Source organism: Artibeus jamaicensis, unplaced genomic scaffold (genome assembly GCF_021234435.1).
Source record: "Artibeus jamaicensis isolate MK-2021 breed Jamaican fruit bat unplaced genomic scaffold, CSHL_Jam_final contig_64, whole genome shotgun sequence".
In the NCBI taxonomy this organism is placed as follows: Eukaryota; Metazoa; Chordata; class Mammalia; order Chiroptera; family Phyllostomidae; genus Artibeus; species Artibeus jamaicensis.
Genome location: NW_026521911.1, coordinates 10,223,091 through 10,237,540, shown reverse-complemented (window position 1 = coordinate 10,237,540; position 14,450 = coordinate 10,223,091). Strand labels below are relative to the sequence as shown.

General features: G+C 40.6%; 1 protein-coding gene across 2 annotated transcripts in view; it reads left to right on the top strand.

The window, feature by feature from the left end:
* PRCP (prolylcarboxypeptidase) overlaps positions 1–14,450 on the top strand; it is a 65,005-nt gene that overhangs the window by 3,637 nt on the left and 46,918 nt on the right. The window lies entirely within an intron of this gene.

Here is a 14,450-nt window from a genome sequence, read left to right as displayed (position 1 = left end):
TTGTAAAGGACTCCTTGGGATGTATGACTTGTGGTTACAAGGTTTCCTTGTTTTGTACTACCCTTTACCTATCATGCTAACCCTGTGGGGAAAGAGAATGGCTTCTTTCAGGCTGTCATTTTTCTGAAACAGAGTAATATCTACAGTATTAGCCAGGGTTCTCTAGAGAAACAAAACCAATAGTGTGTGTGTGTGTGTGTGTGTGTATCCACAAAGATCAATTTATTTTAAGGAATTGGCTCATATGATTGTGGAGGCTTGGTAAATCTAAAATGTGCAGGGTAGGCACACAGGCTAGAGACAAGGGAAGAGTTATAGTTTGAGTCTAAAGGCAATATGTTTATAAAATTTCTTTTTTCTTAGGACAGGTCAGTCTTGTGATACATAGGTTTTTATCTGATTGGATGAGTCCCACATGCATTATGGAGGCTAAATCTGCTTTACTCAAAGTCCACTGATTGAAATACAAATCCTATCCAAAAAACGCCTTCACAGAAACTTCCAGAATAATGTTTGACTAAATACCTGGACACCGTGGTCCAGTGGAGTTGAAGTGTAAAATTGACCATCACATCTACCAATGTTGTTGTGAGGGTTAAGTATGGTAGCACATGAAAGCAAATGCACAGTGCCTGGACCATGGTATGAACTTAAGGAACTTAATAGAGAAGTGCTGATTCCTTCTGTGTTCTGCCCTAAAAGAACACTCTCTATAGTATTGTACATTTCAGATTGATCCAGATGCATGGCAGTTGTGAGCTGTGGAAATGCTTCTTCTAGAAACCTAGTGAGTGGTCAGTCATCTATACTCAACTATTCCTATTTAATTACCAACCAGTGTTTGTGTTAGAACTCTACATCTTGCCCCAGCATTGAGCTCATGGCCACTGACTGCTGCAGCTCGCTCAACAGCTCCTTCCTCATTTGCTATGAGGCAGTATCAGTGGGCTAAGCTATTTCTATTTATGTACATCCCTTATAGTTCTACTTTCAATTCCTGTTTGACTCTTGTCACAGTGGCCCTGATGGCTAATGAATGTATCTCTGTGTAGCCCCTTGGCCCCTTGGAAGATCCTATTGCTCTTTCTCCTGCTCCTCTTTTTAGTTGTTCCCCTCTTCTCCTCAGTTTATCTATTGATGGCAACTTCCTTATACCTGGAGTATATTATCACAGATATTATGTTAATTCTTAACTGATTTCTGTTTTTGCTCGTAGAATTATTGTCAGAAAGAGTCTTAGAGATTGTGTAGTCTACCCCTTAGAAATGATGAATTGGCCTTGATCTAAATTATGCAGGTAAAGAATTTGATAGAGCTTGAATATCATACAGGTTTGAGAATGAACTCTATTTTTCCCTCCCTCCCTCCCTCCCTGTCCATCCTCGAGGATATGTTGTTTAGTGATTTTTAGAGAAAGGAAGGGAAAGACAGAGAGAGAGAGACAAACAGACAGACATCAGTTTGACAGAGAAATATAGATTGGTTGTCTTCCATATACTCCCTTATGGGGATCAAACCCACAACCTAGGTACATGATCTGACTCGGAATGGAACTGGCAGCCTTCTGGTGTGTGGGATGACACTCCAGCCAACTGAGCCACTCAGCCAGGGCTTGCCTGTGTTTTTTATAATAAAGGATACAAAATTGATAGACTTTTATAAAAAATGTTAAGTATGCTTTGTACGTATTGGTTAATTGTTAAACAAAAAGGCAAATTCTACATTGGCAATCTAAATATTATTGGGGTAATTTATAAAACTCTTTTTTCTTCTGGTTCACAATTTAAGAAAAATCCTAACCCTGACTGGTGTGGTTTAGGGGTTGGGTGTCATCCCACAAGCTGAAAGTTTGCCAGTTCAATTCCTGGTCAGGGCACATGCCTGGGTTGTGGGCCAGGTCCACGGTTGGGGGCATGCAAGAGGCAGCTGATCTATGTTTCTCTTACATATTGATGTTTTTCTCCCCCTTCCTCCCTCTTCCTCTCTCAAAAAATAAATAAAATATTTAAAGGAAAAATGAAAAGCTCTGTAGCTTATGAATAGTGAATGAATGGTCACTTATTGGTTTTCTAACATGGGCCAGGTATTATGCTAAGCCCTTTTATGTATCTGTTTTGAATGATCATAGTCACTTAAAATATAGATGTTATAATCGAGGGTCATAGAAATTATCTTGATCAAATCATTAAGGGCTTATCTTTGATCATTATCTTGATCAAACCGTAGTATTATGAGTTACATTTTAATCTATGATCTTTCTTTTGATTGGCATCTAAACACTGATAAGAAAAATGCTGTCTCTGTACCCATTTATATTACACATTCAGTCTCTACAGTAATACTGTGGGGTAGATAATTTCGTCATTTTAAGAGGTAACACTACTGAGGTTTAGAAAGATCAAAGGAAGAAAAACATAAAACTCTTCCTCTTGTATACATCCTCATTTCTCATTCCCAGATTGTGGATGATTTGTGGCATACCCATAAAATGGAATATTGTTACATTAGCCCACTACAAATGGTGGACTTGAAGTATATCTGACTGTGGGGAAATGTTTATGAATTGTTGATAAATGCAAAAGGAAAATAGAAAATGGAATATACAGTGTGTTTCCAAATTCATTTATTCAGTTTTTATTAAGGTCTGTTGTGTGCTAGGCATTGTTCTAGGCACTGGGGGGAGATCATTCAAGGCATAAAGAAGAGCAAGTAAAAAAATACCCTGAGGTGAACGTATGCTAGGCATGAGCAACTTCCAGGATGACCTCAGTCTGCCTCCCTATATTTTTGTTTGGAGGTTTTGTAGGTCTGACTCAGAAGCAGACTCATCTGATTAGATGATGACTTGGTCCAACCTTCTTCTGTTGGCACCGTTATCATTAAAAAATATTGAGGGTCGTTATATATACCAGGCATGGTACTGGAGGCAACAGATGGACTGCTCATGTGCAGCTTATTTTCTGATTAAGAAATTAGTAAATATTAAGCAAATAAACGAATTATAGATTATAATGATTATCTTGAAGGATATAAGCACGGTGATATATGTGTACATATGAGATATAGTAGAAGGAAAAGGCTTTATTTCAGGAAGGTTTTTCTGAGGAAGGGACACTGGATCAGAGAAGGAACAGGAGTATAAGGTCCCTAAAGCTTTAAATACCAGTTATTTTTGGCTCTTATGTCTTCCATATTCCTTGTAATTAAATTACCAAGTTGGATTGATTCCATCCTCAGAGTATGTCTATTACTTCACTTGTATGGCCCTCACCCTTTGTTACGACCTCTATCACTGCCTTCCTGGACTCAGAGTCTTAATTGGTCCTCTTTGCTCCCCACAGTGCCCCCCCCACTGCAGTCTCTACAGATTACAGTAATCACCACTTTTCTAGTCAAAGGATTCTTCTGCTTAGAACCTTCAATGATTCCTTGTTGTTTGCTTTATTATGAACAAAATTCTTTAGTATTTAGGACCTTCCATCCTATGGCCTCAGCCCTTTACAGGTTGCTAATCTACTCTGTTCACGTGTCCCTTCCTTTGTTTTTTTCCCCCTGTGCTTTAGCCCACATTGCTCCCTTTGCCTGAAATGCTTCTCCTATGCCCTTTCCTTCTTTATCAGTCCTATCTCAGACACTGCCTCTTGGGGCCATTTCTTAATCTTTTGGAGAGTGTGTGATTGTGGGTACCCATAGAGGCAAGGTCCACTGAAAGTAGGAACAACCCTAAGAGTCCTGCCTACAGGCAGGATTGGGGGAAGGAAAGAGCAGAAGGTATAACATTTAGGCACATTACATGACAAAGGGAAGATTAACAACAGCCTTGCCTTCCTGAAGCTGTAAAGAAGATCTTGGAAGCTGCAGAATTGTGTACATGACTGTGAGAAAGTGCACAGGCAGAGTGACTTGTGACATAGTGGAGGTGGGGAAAAGCTCATACGGTACTTTGGATGTCCTTATGTTCCTGGGAACTCTCGCCCAAAAGATGGAAGCCAAAAGAGGGTCAAAGACACTGGGGAGCTGACAGAAATGTCAGACACTAATACCATAGGAAGGACCAGATAGGAGGTCATATAGGAAGTTCCCAGCCAAGCACTAAAATTGGGGTGGGCTGGAGGTCAGAGGAGGAGGTCTGCAGAGAGGCCTACAGAGAGGGCAGCCACAAGGAGGTCTGTCTGAAGAAGAAGATGGCAACAGAGCTGATGGAGCTGCGGGGACTGCTTTGCAACCCAGATGAGTGAGAGATGCTTGGAGCTGAACTGTGACCAGGAATGCTGAGCTGCAGACTTCTGCATCTCTGAAAAACACACAAAGTCATTCTTTTGTATGGTGACTCTTGGTTCAGGACTTTAGAGCTTGGTGTAAGCTCTCTCCCTCTGGGTTTTTGACATTTGGACATTCTGGGCTTCTGGCCCTGCTCCCCACATGGATGGGAATGACTGTGGGACCAGGAGATACAGGGCCTTCTAGGGGTTTAGACCCCACAGAGGATGGGAGCCCACTCCTAGAGGCAGGGTCCCACATAGGGACATGTGCCGCCCTCAGCTCCACCCTTTGGGACAGTATGACACGGTACATGATTTCCTGAACTGCTATGTAGCTATAACTACATATATTTGTACATCCTTACCTCTGTTATATATGTGTCAGTTCCAAGATGACCTGCAGTCCTGCAACTGGAGAGGTCATAATGGCCTCCTTTTTGTTGCTAATATTATGAAAACTACCCATATGGGTTAATAAAAAGTAGATTTCTTAAGTTTCTTTAGGGGCTTTCTCTGAGCTATTCTGAAGCTATTATAGCAGATATGATATCTTACATTTATATAGTAATGTAACAGTTATATATTTATTCAACAAATATTAGACTCTTCCTATGTGCTGCATACTGTGTTAATAGCTGGGAATAAATGGAAAACAAAGACCTCATGAAGGTTACAGTTTAGTGGGGAAAAAACAGTGACAAGTAGTGTGACATGTGCTTTAGGGAAGTAGCTTGTGGGATCTTCAGTGGAGTGCTCAGTTTTGCGTATTAGGGAATCTGCTAGGTGGCAATGGTGTTAAAGCAGAAACCAGAAAGCTGAGTAGGAATTAACTAGGAGAAGGGAGATGATTGAAATTTCTGTCCAGGTAGAGTGTATATCATGTACAAGATCCTAAGTTAGGAAAGAGCAGGTCATGTTGGAGGAACTGAAAGGAGGTAAGACAGAGACAGCGAGCCAGAGATGAGGCATGAGGTGGTACCTCAATACTGAGGTCAGTGTTGTCACTTTTTCCATTTACACACTTGTGGTGTGGGTATTTCTGCTTTGAAGCCATCATTGACTTTAAGAACATGACTTGGTGTTGAAGCAGTGTGGGGTAGAGCATGCTCTGTTGCCCGAGTAGATACATTCACCTTGTGACAGGTACTGTATAAGTGCTCTTAATATATTTATCTTTCATTCTTCAAGGAGGTACTATGTCTTTTTTAATAGAGGGATAAAAGGCTCAGAGGTTAAGTGTTTACATTTATAATCACATAGCTGATAAGTGGTAGCAATAGCATCAGGATTTAAATAGAGCTCTTGACATCAGAGCCTTTGCCTCTGTGCTGACTGTATTTTTGGGATGGACAAGTTTTGTAATTCATGGTCTGATTTTGAGATAGTTGTGGAAGTCATGTTTATTGAGGAAATTCAGATTAGACAAACATAAAGTTGAGGAATCTCAATTCTCTTTCTAAACATCAGGTTGGGTAATTTTGGAGAGCAAAAAAAGTCATCATGGAGGTTTCAGAAACACAGAACTTTGTTCTCACTTTGAATTTGTGTTATGGAAAGAAGAGCTTTAAATGAATGGCAACTCTTAGCACTGAAAAGGAATTCTGGCACCTCCTGAGATAAAACAGACTGAGATATTTTGGGGTGGCTCTATACATTCTAGAGTAAAAGGTGTTATGAGACCTCTGCTGAGGATCGCAAAAGCACTCTTCAAGGGAATAAAGGAGGAGACTAAATCAGTGAGTCAGGAGGGAGGTTAGTACTTTAGGACTTTGTCTCCTTAAGCCTGGTGCTCAATATAGTTTACCTTAGACTGTTGAGAAAGCTTAAGATAAAGGATATGCTGTGTACAAAATTGGGCTTGGAATAAATTAAAAGCACTTCATGTAAATGTCCCTAATCTCTGCTGCATGGACTAGACACCTCCATATATTCATCTTTTACTCCACTTGCAGGGTCCTTGCATGTCCCCCTTTCCTGTTCAGTAATTCAAAGGCACAGAGGTCACCTGTTTGGCTCTTTGCTTTTGAAAGTCTACAAGCCCCCAGATTAGGGAATCAAGTCCAATTGGCTGTATCTAGGGTTTTTTTTTTTTTTTCTTTAAGAGTCAAGATACTGGTCTCATCATTTAACACCATGTTTTGAATAATACTAGTCATCTGTTTAATAAAGTGTTACCAGTGTAAAGGACATTAGACTGAAAATTTAAGCTAATCTCTTTAATTTGATGAGAATCCTGGTTGTTGAACCATGATTGTAATAACATTATTCTGCCATCTGAGAGAAAATAAGTAGCCCATTGAGGTATGGATTTATAATCTTCAGCATATGAAGTGATCAGTGGTATCATAGGTTATTTAAAAATTCTTTATAAATAAGCTACCCAAAGCATTCATGTTTTATTTCTGCCATGTACCTTTCCTCGGAGCTATGTAACTTATACAGCGATGAATGTGTTCTAAAGGTAGATACATTGTCACAGCATTGGTGACTGGGGACTGCAAAAAAGCAAAGAGAATCAAAGCAAAAGCATATCACTTACCAGACCACATGCCAGTCCACATCATACTTGGTGTGTAAGAGGCCCTCACTGTCACTAAGTCACTGCCCTGTCATTGGTTCCAAGATAGCTGCAATTTTTTTGACTTTACAAGGTCATGGTTCTTTGAGTGAACATTCAGAACATTCAAATTGTTAAAAATTTTGTATCATAATTTCTTGTTAGTGGCAATGTTAAATGTATAACATTGTATATGTTTATATGAGTGGCAGTGGTTTCAGACTTGGGAGGTGCATGCTCATAATATGCTACAAAAATATATTAGTACTATACCAAGCTCTCACTTCCAGACCTTGCTGGGCACTTGCATACATGTGTTATCCAAGTTCATCATCACAGGACCCCTCTGGAATAGTTACTGTTTTTTTTTTTATTGTATATAAAAGAAAATAAACCAAAGACATAAAGTAACTTGTTCAAGTGTAAATAGCTCTAATAGATGGCAGAATGGGCACTCAAACTCAGATCTATCTTCAATACCCTCCTTTTTCACTATATCACAGAGCATTTGTGGTGTTCAGGTGGAAAAAAAAAGTTTTTGGTAATGGTTAAATTTTATTATTGCAAAAGTGTGTGTGTATGTATGTGTGTATATTTAAGCCTTGACACAATTTGCATTTAGTAAGTTTTGATGGTATATAACTTGTATGTTTGGTCAGCATCATTGTGATTTAATAGTCTAGTTTAAACAAGGAACTACAACTCAAACAATAGCCCTGATTCAGCAGATAGGAAAGTGAGGAAGTACTTGTTATTATTTGTCAGTGAATTTTTATTTTTATGCAGCAGTTTGAACCATGGGTCACACTGCAGACACTGTCTGTTAAAACTGTCGGAAACCTCTGTCACTTCCTGAACACTAATGGCTTTTTCCTTTAAGGGAGCAGCTCATACAATAATTTTGGAAAGCAGTGGTGATGGCTCTTTGGCATCTGATGCTTCCTTTCTCTTAAACAATTGGCTTTACTGGTGCAGCTCCTACAAACCAAAACAGGCTTTTTGTTTTTTTCTTTCTGTGGTCTAATTTTTAGAAAATGACAGTTCAAAGAGGAGGAGTTCATATTTACCAGGTACCTTTCTGATCTCAAGGACAGCAACCCTGGGTCTCATTCATCTGTGGATATGGGAGGCCACAGCACCAAGCTCTGTACATTTGGAGCTGAGATGATGGAGTGACACTGCCTGTCATGTCCTGTCTTATTGCAAAGATTAAATGCAAAGAGCCTATTGCTGTTATCTATATACCCCCAGTGCTTTAGTCCATCTCTGAAGAAAGGGATTGTAACATGGTGAAGTGGATATTGGCTGAGATGCCAGCGAAGCTACTTGTCACAAAAATAAGGATCATGGTTTTTAAAGATTTCCAGAAGGGCTTTTTGCAGTCAAATTCTATAACTTTACCAATATATGTTAATATAAATTTACAGTCATTTATCTGTAGTTTCTGTTTCCAGGTGACCTTATTTATCTACTTCACATCCCAGCCAAATATATACATCTGTTTGCTCTTTGCTCTGTGTCTTCCTGCAAAGATTTATTCTTTAAATATTTCTTTGATCTTCAAGGTGTTGGCCTGTTTAGTGCTTGCTTGTCCCCTTCTTTTAAGAAATGTACCCCTCCACCTGTAAACTATATAATTTTATTAGCCAGTGCCACCCCAATAAATTCAATAAAGAAAAAGAGAAATGTGCCCCTCCAGGAAGCCCTTTTTTAACTGAAACAGTAGTGAGGTTCTGTTGTTCTTTTGCTTCTACTCCATTTAATTCACTGTCTGCGTATACACTCCGTCTTTGCTTACATACAACTAACAAGTGCAGGCAACTCTAGTTAATGTTAATTTTCGGATTCCATGTGCTTTATTTTTAAATTCTAAACTGGCTGACCCCATGCCTCCCAGTGTATCTTGACTGCCCCACCTCTTGCTCAGCTAGTGTAGGCTTAGTGCAAATGAATTTTAAGATCAACCTTTAAAAACATAATCAGAGAAGTGCATCTGCTAGAAAAAAACTAATGTTTATTACATATTGTAATAATACATACAGGCATTACACATTGGTGATCTCATTGTTTTGTACACACTACTGGAATGTGGCTCATACAGTGCTGGTATCTCTGCTTGGAATGGTTTTCGTCCTCCTTTCTCTGCCTGGCAAACTCCTGTTCATCCTTTACTGCTCAGGTCTTATTTCACCTTCCCTTTGAAACTTTATGGGACTTATTTGCTTCTCTCCCATAGGCCAGTTAATTGACTTCTATCCCCTTTGTGCCTCCCATTACACTTTATAGGAACTTCTGTGCTATTACTATGGATTTCAGTGATTTATTTATATGTTGGTATATCCATTAGACTGTGAGTAGCCCGAGTGCGGGCCTCATCCATCAGTATATCCTCAGTATAAACCCTTAACAACTGTTTGAATAACTGGCTTAAGCTGAAGTGATTACTCCCTCTTTGAATGCTGTAGCACTTGCTTTTATTATATTTTTGCCTAATACTACCAGTATGGCATAGATGCTAACCAGTCAGAACAGAAGGTGGTTATAGAGCCGAGGCCTCCTGCTGTACCATAGGTTAATTCTTTAAGGTCTGGAGGTCTGGAGAAGGGACTGGGGCAATGGGGCAGGTGGGCATATATCAAGGTGCTAAGGGCAGGCATCTCTCAAGGTGCTAAGGTAAGTATTTGCTAGCTGGTCTGGATGTATTTTAATAACTGGCTGGGTGTCAGTCTTTGTTCCAGGTAGTTCGGGTTCTTTCTGCACTGTATTCATGCCGTCTCAGCCAACTCGTACAGGAGTTCCTGTAATTGTATTTCAACAATAAGACTGACATTTTTCTTAATCCAATCAGAGCTATGCATCTATATCCCCACTAGCATCTTCACTGACCAGTTAGAGTGGTACCATTCTGACCAATCAGGCCAGTGCCTTTTGGACCAAACTGAGAATTTGGAGTCCTCATTTGCATGAGGATGGACCAGTCAGGGACCAGGTGGGGACTTTTTATACAAGCTAGCTCACCTCTGGCTCAAGGTGTGTACTTTCCCTTTCTACTGTTTCTTTAGATGGAGCTGAAACACTGGAGATGTCTCATTGGAGCAGACTGTTGCAGGGTAGAGGGAAGCAGAGTAAGCAGAGCAGAGTAGAACTATCTAGCCAGAGAGAGACCTTATACCAGAGCCCCCTGGGCCAAGGATCATCTTGCCCCAGGGCCCCTTCAGGGCCTAGCTGTTCTCACAGCCATGCCCTATCAAAATTGAGCTGTTTGTACTGAATAAACTTTCCTTCTCCACAACCGAAATTGGAGATTCCTGTTGGCATTGAATTGGTGCCAGTGACCATCACTGGACAACTGTTAATGGCACTGTCTTTTCCTGGTTACCCAGGATAAAGTACTTCAGAATTATCTGATTTCTTCATCTTTACCTCGACACCAAATCCAATCAATCACCAAGACCTTTTCATGAATCCTTCCTAGTTTTTGTCCCTTCTTTTATATTCCTGGCTTACCACTTTGTATAGGCTCATATAATTCCAAGTTAAACTATTACACTAACCTCTTCAGTGTCTCATTTCTCTCAGCCTCAGTCCAGACCAGCTGGTACAATGGTTTTTCCTCTTCTCCTTTTTTTCAGTCCAGCCTTTAGTGGGCCCTGTCTACCTCCTCAGGGAAACCTTTCCCACTGATTCAGCCTTTCATGAGCTATACTTCTCTGAGCTCCCCTTGTATTTATTTTTAAATTTTTTATTGATTATGCCATTACAGTTGTTCTATTCCCTCCCTTCATTCCCCTCCACCCTGCACACCCCCCTCACCCATCATTCCCCCCCTTTAGTTTATGACCATGTCTCAAGTTCTTTAGATTCTATATTTCCCATACTATTCTTGCCCTCCCCCCTATCTATTTTCTACCTACCGTCTATGCTACTTATTTTCTGTACCTTCTCCCCCCTTCTCCTCCCACTCCCCTGTTGCTAACCCTCCATGAGATCTTCATTTCTATGGTTCTGCTCCTGATCTAGCTGTCCTTTTAGCTTGCTTTTGTTTTAGATGTGGTTTTTAATAACTGTGAGTTTGCTGTCCTTTCACTGTTCGTCTTTTTTACCTTCTTTTTCTTAGGTAAGTCCCTTCAACATTTTATATAATAAGGGCTTGGTGATGATGAACTCCTTGAATTTGACCTTATCTGAGAAGCACTTTATCTGCCCTTCCATTCTAAATGAAAGTTTTGCTGGATAGAGCAATCTTGGTTGTAGGTTTTTGGTTTTCATGACTTGGAATACTTCTTTCCAGCCCCTTCTTGCCTGTAAGGTCTCTTTTGAGAAAGCAGCTGACAGTCTGATGGGAACTCCTTTGTAGGTGACTGTCCCCTTATCTCTTGCTGCTTCTAGGGATTCTCTTCTTCATTGGAATCTTGGCTAATGTAATGATGATGTGCCTTGGTGTGTTCCTTCTTGGGTCCAACTTCTTTGGGACTCTCTGAGCTTCCTGGATTTTCTGGAAGTCTATTTCCTTTGCCAGATTGGAGTTCTCCTTTATTATTTATTCAAATAAGTTTTCCACTTGTGGCTCTTCCTCTTCCCCTTCTGGTACCTTTATAATTCAGATGTGGGAATGTTTAAAGATGTCCTGGAGGTTCCTAAGCCTCTCCTCATTTTTTTTGAATTCTTGTTTCTACATTCTTTTCTGTTTGGTCATTTTTTTTTTCTGGTCTACTCCTTTGATTTGAGTCCCAGTTTCCTTTCCATTACTATTGGTTTCCTGTGCATTTCCATTCATTTCAATTAGTTTAGCCTTCATATGTTCCTCTAATTTGTGACTAAAATCAACCAGTTCTGTGAACATCCTGATCACCAGTGTTTTGAACTGTGCATCTGAAAGTTTGGCTGTTTCTTCATTGCTTAGATTTATCGGCTCTGGGGCTCTAAGTTCTTCTTGAGCCACGTTTTGATCTGTTTATGCCTGTTATGTATGAGTAGCGGAGTCTTAGATGTTCACCAGGGCGGGACCACCCAGGTTGCTGGTTTGTGACGCTGTAGGCGGGGGCAGGGTCAGAGAGGGACAATGGTGGTCTACTCTGCCACTTCCCGCCACCGGGACCTGCACGGTCTGTCTCATCGCTCGCTCCTTCACTGGTTTATCTGCGTGCGAATGTGTGACCGCGGTCAGCCCTCAGTGAGTCCACCACCTTGCACCCTCAGTGGGTCCTCCCGATTCTCCACACCTGGGATCTGCCTACGGCTGCTGGCACGCCTGGGTCATGCGACCGGGTCAGTCCGGTGGATCTTTCCTGCCCGACCCAGCTCTGCTGCTGGCTCTGCCCCTCTTACTGGTTTGGCTGAAGGGTTCCTTGTTGTCAGACTTCTGTATAGTTCAATTTTTTATGGTTTTGGCTGCGTTTTTGTTGCTAAAACTTTGCTGTTTTTAAAGTTGGTTGTGTGAGGAGGCACAGTGCTTCCACCTACACCTCCATCTTGGCAGAAGTCAGAAAGAATTTTACTGATGTCACATTACACTTCTTCTACTTATTCCAACTCAGAAGTCTGATGGAACAAGTCCTGTGCCCATTGTGCTTTGTGCTGTGGGGGTTCAGACATGAACAAAAAAGGGGAAACCATAATGCATGGTGGGAAAAATGCATTCTCTCCTTTTCAGTAGGGTTCCTGTGAAGAACAAAGGAGGGACTGTGCATTTATAGCCCTTAATGCAGCCCTTACATTATTCACAGAAGCAGGTGGGAGTAATGCACATGGTTCGATCAATGGATTCTAACATCTTATGTGAGGTTTAGTGTTGCTTTTTAGAGTAGTATACTAGGTGTACTATATGTATATAGGGAACTAGTGCAACGCTACAGAGGGTGGGGCAAAAGCAGGTTTACTTATTATTGTATTAAGTAATAATACAAGAAAAAAACTTTTTGCTTACTCACAACTGCAAACCTACTTGCGCTCCACCCTGTATTTAAAAAATGACTCTAACAGAACTAAAATTACTGTGGAAGTACAAAGAAGGGAAAAAAGGCCCAGGAATGCTTCATGTAGGAAGTGGCATTGAGTAACATCCTCTGGACCTTTTCATTCATTTATTTATTCAACTGTTAGGTACATGGTTGATGTACCTAACTAAAAGGCTTGGGATGCTTAAAGGCTTAGTTAGGCCTATCTCTGTTCTTCTCTGTCAGAATGAAATCTGCATAGTGACAGTTTCCAAGTATTTCTTTATTTGTGTATTTGCTTGTTTGTTGTCTGTTTCTTTTGTCACACTATTGCACTGTGAGGGCAGTGACCATATACAGCTTGTCCACTGTTGTATGTCTGGCATTTACCCCAAGGTAGGCTCTCGAGAAATACTTGAATAAGTGAATGAATGACTATAATCACTTCCCTGTCATTTCCCTGCACATCCTATTAGCTCTGGGCAGTTGCTGTACAGGATGGTGAGGCAGTGGCAGAAGCACCTGAAAGTAATCAAAGAAGCAACTTGGTTGTGTCTGAACTTGCTGTCATTGTTCTGATCTTTTTGGTTTTAGCTAAGGATATCCTTTTCCCTTCCTTTATCTTTTTTTACATTGGCCTTATCATTCAGACCAGATGAATGTTGGAAACAATGAGTAGTCTATAGAGTATATTTTTAAGTTGATGATATAAAGTCTCTTGAGGCCATTGTATAGTGAAACTGTAACAGGAAATTTGATCCTGGAGTTCCCCAGGAGGAAGAAGCATAGGCAGCTCCTTTTTTTCAGTTGCTGCCTTTTGTGGATACCCTTCATATGGGGATTTTGTTAAGTTTAATTTTTCAGGATGCTCAAATCCTCTAAAATCATGTATTAGTGAATAATCTCTAAAGAAAGTGCTGAAGGTTTTGTTTCCGTGGTTCTCACAGTGTGATTCACAGAATGTCCTCCATGCGAAAGGAAATGCATTTTAGCATAAACTTAACATTGGTGACCAGGTAAAGACTGTGATCCCTGATATGTTCTCTCAGCAGAGGGAAACAAGCAATGTAAAGTTGAGAACTATTAGAATCTCACTTTGTACAGTTTCTTAAATAGTAGTAGAAGGAAAAGGGTAGAAACGGAATCTACTTTGTTAACTTCCATTAAATGCTGGGAGATCCTGATGGTCTTAGAACTCTTTCATCAGTTTGGTGGTGCTGTCAAATCTTGAAATGTTCCCAGTGTCATTGCAGAATCGCTTATAAAAGGGTGGTAGTTGCAACTGTTCAAAAGACTTATTTTTGTTGATTGCTGTGATTTGGATCCTGCTGCTGTCATACCTTGGGTCCTTTGTCACTGGGATCTTTCCAGGGTGTATCATGATTTTGGAAAGTAAACTGTTGACGTGTTACCAGTGTAGCAGTTGAAGAGAGACTGGTTTGAAATCCATCTCAGTAGAGTTGCCATCCTCTCTCACCTGGACCTTCCAGTTCCCTTCTGTTTATTCTTCCTTTCATTACCATCTCCTTCCCCAGGTTATCCTGCACAGAACAATCAGAGTGGTCTCTTAAAACATGAACCAGAATCAGTTTTAAAACTCTTTTCAAGCTTCTCATGGCTCTTAATGTTAAAGTCACACTCCCTGCCCGGCCTGCTCAGCCCTGGGCTTCATCCCACACTGTTGCCCCTAGTTCA